Here is a 9,664-nt window from a genome sequence, read left to right on the forward strand (position 1 = left end):
CACAATTTGGAGCTTGTGTCTTTCTCAGTTTAGAAGATATTGAGAAAAGATGAGAACAAATTTAAAATTTTGCCGCCATTTATCTCTGGTAAAGAAGCGTTTTTGAACAATAATTATTCATAGCACAAACACACGTGTTCTAACTATTTTTGAATTTTCGCCGGTGAAAACGGAACCACCCTGTAGATATATCTTTTGTAGTTTCTGCATTTGTGATTATTTTCAAAGATTTTTTGTTTGCCATTTCCTAATTGCTTTAAAAATTCTAATTACATACCTATGTTTCTATACCTACTAATTCTTCCCCTAGGTCAATTTCTAAATTTAGTAGTTTCTATATTTCACGTCTTTAAAGTTTATAATTTTTTCCTTTTTTTAATTTACAATTTAAACGCTTCTTGTTTCTTAATAGTTTTTATTTTTATGTTTTTCCTTTTAAACTTTAAACTATGCAGTTCATTCTTTCTTTGTAAAAAGCAAAAAATATATTAATTTTTTGATTTCTTATTTTTCTGGTGTCTCATTTTTTTAGTAAAAGTAAAGTTTTTTGGTCCTAATTTTCATAATTTTAGTTCAATACCAACTTATTTGTGTAGTTTCTATTGTTGACTATACCTACTCAATTTTTTACTTTTTTTTTAAATTGTTTCTTAATTTAATAAAATTTTCAGTTTCAGTTCAATGTCTTGTTATTTTAATTCTTTTCTTTCTTGTATAAGTTTTTTTTTAATTCTTAGTTTTTTAAAACAATTTATACTTTTGGTTCTACGTACTTGATTTTTAAACCTCTCTGTTCTCAATTCCTTAAGTGTTTTACTTACTATTTTAATTACATATACATATAATTTACTTTTCATTTGCTTATTGCGTGTGAATATATCCACCTATTACAAGACAAGGCTGAATGATTGTTGAAAAATTGGACAATGTAATAACTTTTAGCCAACACCCTGTACAGTATCAACAAATAAAAATTATATCTAACGATAAAGCAAAACTGCAAAATTTTATTTTTGTATTATTAGTACTGAAACTCACAAAAGGTTTGTAAAATTTTAACATTTGGACAAAGAAACTTGACAACGCCGCATTCAATGTCCAATCTAAATTTTTTAATAAATGCGCCCTAACACGAAAAAAATCTCAACTCACTGTGTATATTAGTAAACCTTGATGTCGTTCCTCTAAATCGCAAAACGGGTAGAATATTATTCAAATAGGGCGTAATATTTGCATCTGACAGGTTTAAATCACGCCAAAACAGCTTTTCCAGTACAGAAACAGAAGAATAGAGTTTGAAATGAAACGGAAAAAGATAGCTTCAGCTTGAATCCTCGTGTTTTTTCTATTCGCTCATTTCGGGTGATTATGTCCCTACTTTAAATGTCGTTTCCGCTATGATATAATGTTTGTGGACGAAGAGGCAATTTCGGTGGATTTTTTCAAGGATTAGGGGGAGAAAAATTGATTACAGAGAATTATGCTCGAAGTTTGCAAAAACAAAAAAAAATAAAATATTTTAAACCTTGATAACTGTAATTGGTTGATATACAGGGTGCGCCAGAACTCGCGCCCCCATATAAGGTACGATATCAGAAACCTGGAAAAATGTTAAAAGAATTTTATTAATAAACAGTTGTGGGAGTTTAAATTTTCTATTTATTTCTGTTGGAAAAATAATTTTTTAATTTTTAGAATAGAAAAGGAAACAAAGAAGCTGTATCCTAAATTGTAACTTTGTTTGATGTTATTTGTGGCTTTTATTGGCAAAATTTTTGTACCACTACTAAATCATTGTAAAAAAAACATATATAAGATCATCAATATTATTAAATAGACATAAAAAAATGTCAAATGTCAAAATTTTTTAAATATTTTTTCTATGTTCCTGGTATCTTATCTTACTTATAATTTTTCTCTGAGGCGCACCCTATATCAAATTTGCCGTAAAACAAAGTATAAGGCTTTCAGAAACTCTGAAAAAAATGCTTTATGGTAAATAAAGCTCATTAACGTCAAAAGAAGAACAATGTCATTTTGTGGCGAAAATAGTAAACGCACTGAACCCTGTGGGCAAATAAAAATATGAATTAATCGAAGAACTGATCTCGCATAAAAAATATTTGTTAGGTTCTTTACAACGTTCAGTTTTGTTAACGCACTCGGTTTCGCTTCGTGCTTCAATTTAAAACTTCGCGCTCCAAAATTATACCCACCCCACTTAAAACTTTTTTTGACAATAAAAGCTATAAAAGTACGATTTTAGGTACAGTTTTAGGCACAACATGAAAACCTGACAATTTTCAATAAAAGTTTATAATGAAAAAAAGAAGCACAAAAATGCTCATTACCGTTGACAATACCTTTATACAGTCATCAGCATAACGGAATCCCCAATTCCATACTTTTACGCATTGTTAACAAACCATGAAACCGTAAAATTAACTTACAATAGTTTATTATACAGGGTGTCCCAACAAGTTGAAAAAATTCATTAATGACTTTTAAATGGTAAAATTAGAAAAAATATATATGGGACATTGTAGATACTAATCTAATAAATCGCCTAAAATTATTTTCAACTATACAGCGTGTCTCAAAAATAAGTTACAATACAAACTTGTATTTTTTTAAATGAAACACCACATGTTTCTTAGTGTCTTTGGATGTAGATTTTTATGACAATGTTTTTAAGCTAAACTTTTATTGGTCGATTTTGCTTAGTTTTAAAAATAAGTCGGTTTTTTGACGAAAACTTGGACTTTTTAAAAATTTATTATACAAAAACTAAGACATCTAGAAATATTTTTTTACTATACCACAAAGAAGAAGGTACAAGTTATAAAGTTGTAACATTTTTTTAGTGTGTTGCATTTGCAAAGATAAAAAAATGAAGGCGTTTGTTAAAAGTTCAATAACTCAAAAAATTTAAATGGAACACCTTATTTATTGTTTTTGGATTTAAAAGATTATTAAATTGTCTTTCTAAAATTATTTACTTTTAGGTGTTTATAATCAATAACTAAACAGATATTTAACGTTAAACATTAAAAAAATAATAACTATTGTTTCAGTAGCTAAAAAGTGTACAATTGCACAAGAGATGGAAGAAATATCACTTAATAATTACATTTGTCTTAAACTGAATTCATTATTTTTTATTTTTACAATAAAATAATTCTAATTTCAGTATTTATAACGACTTTTATAATTTCTGGATAATTCAACACATAAGAGATCCGTGGTGGAATTACTATGGTTGCCATAGTATCAACAATGCTCAAATATTGATAGGCTTTGTTGCTACAATTAATATTGAATGTTAAATATCTTTTCATTTAACAATTCTAGACATTAAAAGTTTATTTTCTTAGATAGACAATTTATCAATCTATTAGATGCAAAAGTAAAAAATTGGGTGTTCTATTTAATTTTTTTAAGTTATTTAACTTTTAACAAACTTCTTAATTTATTTATCTTTACAAATGCAAAACACTAAAAAATTGCTACAACTTTAAATTCTGTATTTTTTTCTTTGCAGAAGTCAGAAAAAATTTGTTCTAGCTGTCTTAGTTTTTGTGTAAGTAATACATTTTTAAAAAGTGTATGTTTTCGTCAAAAAAAAAAAAACGTCTTATTTTTAAAACTAAGCGAAATCGACTAATAAAAGTTTAGCGTCAAAACATAGTTTTCAAATGCTGCATCGAAAAATGCAAAGAAACATACGGTGTTTAATTTAAAAAAACACAAGTTTGTATCGTAACTTAATTTTAGGACATGATGTATGGTTGAAAATAATTTTAGATTAGTATCTATCAATGTCCTAAACAATTTTTTTTAAATTTTACCTTTTAAAGGTCACTAATGGACATTTTCAACTCTCTGGGACACCCTGTATTTCTATATTACTGTATTATTTGTCCAAAAATTCTAGTTGACACACTTTTATGTTACTTAGCAACCCATAATGAACAATTTGAAACGGATATTAAGTATTGTTTATTATTTAATTAAATATACAGCGCCACCCCTGACCTAATCGTGGAATCGCGCCCCCTCGAGAAATTCCATGTAATCACTCGCCCCACGGTGAGATTTCAAATATCCTCCGGGTCGTCACAGTACATAAGCAACGCCGACAAAGAGAGAGAGACAGAGAGTGTGAGTATATAGAGAACAATCGCCGGCGTTCGCACCCAGGTAACTGCGACCGAGTTGGAAAATTTCAACCGATTTCAAAACTAATTAACGATTTGGAGTGTCTAATGACGTGAATAAATAAAGAACGAGAAGGTTGTGTGTGTTCGATTTTCTTGGCCCAAGGCACGACAAGGGGACGGAAACATAGACGTGCGGGGGAGTGAAATACCCTGAATTCTCCCTTTGTGTCATTTCATACACCCTCAAAATCGAAATTTTCAATTTTTACAATTGCAACAAACTCAATTTCTTTAAGTCACTAAAGTGAATTGAAATAAAATTAGTGTTTGTCGTGTCCCGATAGCACGCCACTGTATCGTCAGCTGCTTCCGATGTTTATGAGAACGGATGTGAGACCATAGACACCAAGAAACGGCCGCAACCCTCATATCCTAATCATTGCACAATAATTATTTCCTAACATAGCAATCGTAAAACAATACGAAATGTTATGTTTGGTATTCGTGATCTATTTTCGTGGACGAAATTTACCACCCCTGATGGATATTTTAGTTTGTGGCGAGGGTGGAAACGGCGATGACGTAGCACTAAGATTAGGGAGGGTATGTGGAAGATTCCCCTTCTCTTTCTCGGTTCGATTTTGAATTAACAAACCGCAATTCGTTTATTGTTTATGCGAAAAGGGGTGGGTTTGCGATAGAGAAGGATGCGGGGGATGCAACCCTCAATATCTGAAATAACGATTGAAACAATAAAACTACAAAACCCTGAAATTGAGGCTAATTAAAAAAGCGAATAAACTAAATAAGTAGTTTAAATGAAAAATCTATTGGAAAATAAAAAAAGATAATAGAAAATAGAAAAGTTCTGAGCAGCTATAGCAAAAAAAATTGAATAAATTGTGAATGTGAGAACAAAAGACTTAAATTAGCAGAAAGAATGAAAAAACTAAGATATTTTGAAGACTTGTATATGCGTGTGCTGAACGAGAATAATGGAAAATTGCAAATTTAAAACTACATCTTTGAAACTATATACAGGATGCGCCAGAACTCGCACCTAAGGAAAAAAAATGTAAGATAGCTGTTACAGACAGATTTAATACGTACAATAGAGGGCGATGTTGTAACTAAGGAAAGTTAGTGTTCAATAAAAAATATACAAAAAAATATAAAAAAAAATACAAGAAAAATAGACAGACTTTTCTACAAATTAAATTAAAAGAAAACACTTTGGTTTTCAAATAAACAATACCAGAAACATAAAAAATTCTATCTATAAAAATTTCGATGTTATGAGAATTTAAATTATGCACTTTACCTCTATTTATTTCTGTTCAAAAATAAGTTTTATGCTGCAGGCTATTAGAAGAGGAAACAAGGAAGCTGTATTCTAAATTGTAACTCTGTTCAATGTTATTTGTGGATTTTATTGGCAGAATTTTTGTACCTTTACTAAATAATTATAGAAAACATATACAAGATTATCAGTATCATCAAATTGACATAAAAAAAATGTCAAATGCCAAAAAAATAAATGTCAAAATTTTTGCCAGATAGAATTTTTTTAACATTTTCTTCATGTTCTTTGGTATATTATCTTACCTGATTTTTTTTTCTGTTGCGCGATATCTGACACACTGTATAAAAACTGAAAGTCTAAGGATAACAAAAAATGTGTTCGGAAACAAATGAGAGAAATTAAGCAACTAAAAATAAAAAATAAGAAAAGATGTAAGAATAAAAGTAAAAATAAAAAAGGATTTATTAAAAGCAAACAAAAAATTCGGAAATTATAACCTAAAACTTTGCTTATTGAGAAGACTAAAAAACTGAGACATCGAGAGAACAAGAAACTAAACAATTAATATTTCATGCTTTAAGAAATGAAGAAGTATAAATTGAAAATTGTTGAAGTAATAAAGAAATAAACACAAACAAGTTTAATATCCTAATAACATGAAATACGGGGTGTCAAAGAAAGATTGTAAAATATTTAAGTAGTATAGTATAGACCAAAATAAACAAAAAAGTCTTAATAAACATGGGTATAACGGTTTCGGAAATATATCAAATGTGAAAATTTTTAGAATTTTTACTAGAAGTTTCTCTTTTTTGTTTAAACAGATTGCAAATAAATGTTTCAAAAAACGATTAATCTTTGATATCCCTGAAACTGTTACTTTGCGGACCCATGTTTATTTAGACTTTTTGTTTGTTTTGATACATACTATTACCTCCTAGAAGATCTTACAATCATTTATTAACACCCTGTATAAAATTTACTATAATAACAGTTGAAATTACAAACTAAAAATCCTGAAAAATGTACCACAGAAACTAAAAATGGTACAAAAAAGTATAATCTGTTTCGATTTGACTGAAATGTTTCAGTTTTTCAGGATGAGTCATTGTAAAACCTTGTTGGAAAAAATAAATTTCATTATCAGAAGATTCATAAGTCCAAAAATGATGGTATTTTAATATTTTTAGGGACGCATTTATTAAATTATTCTCAATCACATAGGTGTCAATATTCCAGGACCGTACTTCACATTTGCCTAAGCCGTAACCAACTCAAATTTTCCCAATATTTCCGGCTTGCCAAATGCTACAAAACTGGCTTTTGGAGTTTGGTTGCGACTTTACCAAGTTGTTTATTTTCCTTAGACAAATTTTGAAAACAAATCTTTAAATCTTTTCACGAGTTTCAGTATTATCGTACATTAGAAAAATACAATTTTCCGAGCTGGTAAACAAGGCTTTGAGCAATCTTTCAGTATAAATTTTGCGTGATTGTGCTATACAGGGTGCTAGCTAAAAGTTACAAAAAAGTGCAATTGTAAAGTAACTTTGTTTACTGTATAATCATTTCAAACCAAATCTATCTTTTTCATTTTCTTCAATCGTTTCAAGCGCAAATCTACTTTGCATACGTTTCACGATTTAAGAAGACGCCATCAGGGTGTACTAATTTAGCATAATTTGTTTCGACATGACTGAACTATTTCACTTTTCAGTCTCGCATATACAGGGTGAGCAATTATGAAAATTTATATATAAATGCGGATTTTGTTATCTAAAGTGCAAAAATTGTTTTTAATTATCAGGGACGCATTTCTTAAAATGGTCAATCAAACAAGAAATATTGTCACAGAACCGTACTAAACTTTTTTCACAAGGGTCAATCAACTCCAATTTTTGCAAATTCTTGTCCGCCATATTAATCGCTATAAAACTTTGTTTAGGTTTTCGATTTTCGTTGCGGCGTTGCCAATTTATTAAAATTTCTTGAACCAAACTTTCTACAAGCCTCTGTTTTGGTAATCAAAGAATGAAAATTTGCAGGTTGGTAAAAAGGCCTTTGTTCTTTGTTCTTGATACAAGTCTCATGTGTTGCACTATACAGGGTGTTGGCTAAAAGTTCGTAAAATATGCACTATTCAAGTGATCACTTTTTTTAATGTATAAGGCTTTATGTTCTTTAAAGTTTTGTGATTTTCTATTCAAGTGATCACTTTTTTTAATGTAAGGCTTTATGTTCTTTAAAGTTTTGTGATTTTGTTAGCAGCTCAACAAAGTGTAGTAACAAAAATTGGAAAATCAATAAAAAACGAGCAGATAAGAGGATTAAAATCCCGAAGGTTAAGAAAGAAATCGTATAAATCAAGACTGCATCCAAGTTTGGATGGAAACAATTAAACTTTTATAGAAAACTTTTCAATTCCAAAAGTATTTCAAGATCATTTTTTTAAAAGGTAACCGGGAAAATGGTGTGATAATAATTGATGTAATGTAAAAAACATTTTTTTACACAATTTTTCGTAAAAAAACGGCTAGTTGTTTAATAAATCTGTCATTTCGATTATGAGGAAAAAGAGAAAGGAGTTGATAGATTTATTATCCCCGCATTATAGAACGATTTATTAGAACATGGCGTAAAAGCACGAACAAAGTGAAAGGAGGAGGAAAATTTGGGTGCAGAGGGAATAGGAAAATGAAACACTGGTAATTAATTATCAAATCTAATTAAAATCATCAGAAAATTGCGAAAGAAATGACCCTCTAACAAGCTAATCTGTTCGAATCCTCTTAACTGCTAATTTGTCAGCGTCGAAAAAAATCGCAGTCGGCGCTGATTTCTACCATATCAAAGGTTACGTTGTGAAAAATCCGCACAAGAACCTCGTTCTCCTTCAAACACATTCATTTATTCCAATTGAGAAGGCTGAGAATAAATTTAAAAGTAACCCGAGAAGTCTGTACTTAAAAACTACCTCTCGGTTTAGGTCTCGCACAATCTAGTGTGCGTCTCGTTTCGGATCACATGACCGCCATCCCTTATCTCTTTCTCGTTTCCACGCTAACGCCTCGTCCCATCTCTCTTTCACATACACACCGGTCGTGTTTTGTCTCCGTCACGTCATTGCCCGAGGCCTACTCCGATCCTTTTATGTTACGAAACAGCTTGCTGCGATGCGGTCTTACACCAATGAATTAATATGGTCCCTACACTGTAAACAATCGGGGATTTTCGTGACACGTCCCGACGACCCGATCGTCGACTTTTACAATAACAGTGTAGACTCGAACCAATGATTAGTGGGGTGACTACACCGTATATTAAACTTTATCGAACGGTTATGACAGCAAGCTGTGACGTCATCGGTGGGATATTTCGGGTCGGGGCCGTCAGAGGGTTAAATGTCGAGAAAAAAAATTGGGGATTTTTTCAAAACAATGTTGGTTGTAGATACAGAGTCATGTCATGCATTATTCATCGCAGTGAGCCGTGGCGTCTAAGCCGACTTGATTATTAGGTGGACCTGGCGAGTCAATTACCATATTGGCTATTGTGGATGACAGAGTTGATGTCGTAATGCCGGATTTGGGCCGCAAATCGATACATACCGGAAATGCTTCCGGTTGATGCGGTTGGTAATACTGACAGATGATAGTCACGTGATCTTAGAAAATAGAGAAATTTGAATTGATGTGGTTGGCAGCAGCACCTAGAAATTAATGAATATAAAATTACATTTCTACATTACTAAATGTAATTTTCTTAAAAACACATTTATCTTCACACTTATTATCGTCACAAATGGAAGTAATTCTCAATAGAGATAACTAGAAGAGATAAAACAGTTGGATGCTGATCCAAACGAATGATAAAAAGTTTGCTCACTTACCGAAATTTAATAAAAATTTACATAATTGGATGTTCTGAAATTCTATTCCAATGTAAATTCTTTTCTAAAGAAGGGAAAAAGTGTAAATTTAGCCAATACGTAAACGAAATAGACCAGAAAAAGTTTTTTGACTTGTACATTGCAGAAAAACATTAATGTCAATTAAATTTTGTGTAGTTTTACAGCAGTATGCAAACAAAAATATCTTACATTTTATTTATAATTTGTCTTTTGTATTTCATTGTGTTTTCAGTATTACACAGAGATGTGTAAAAATGAAAAATTAAAGTTAAATTACATTAGATTACATTA

The sequence above is a fragment of the Tribolium madens genome, unplaced genomic scaffold, assembly GCF_015345945.1.
Source record: "Tribolium madens isolate multiple individuals breed KSU strain unplaced genomic scaffold, Tmad_KSU_1.1 Scaffold_71;HRSCAF=194;Tcas5.2_LG6, whole genome shotgun sequence".
Classification (NCBI taxonomy): domain Eukaryota; kingdom Metazoa; phylum Arthropoda; class Insecta; order Coleoptera; family Tenebrionidae; genus Tribolium; species Tribolium madens.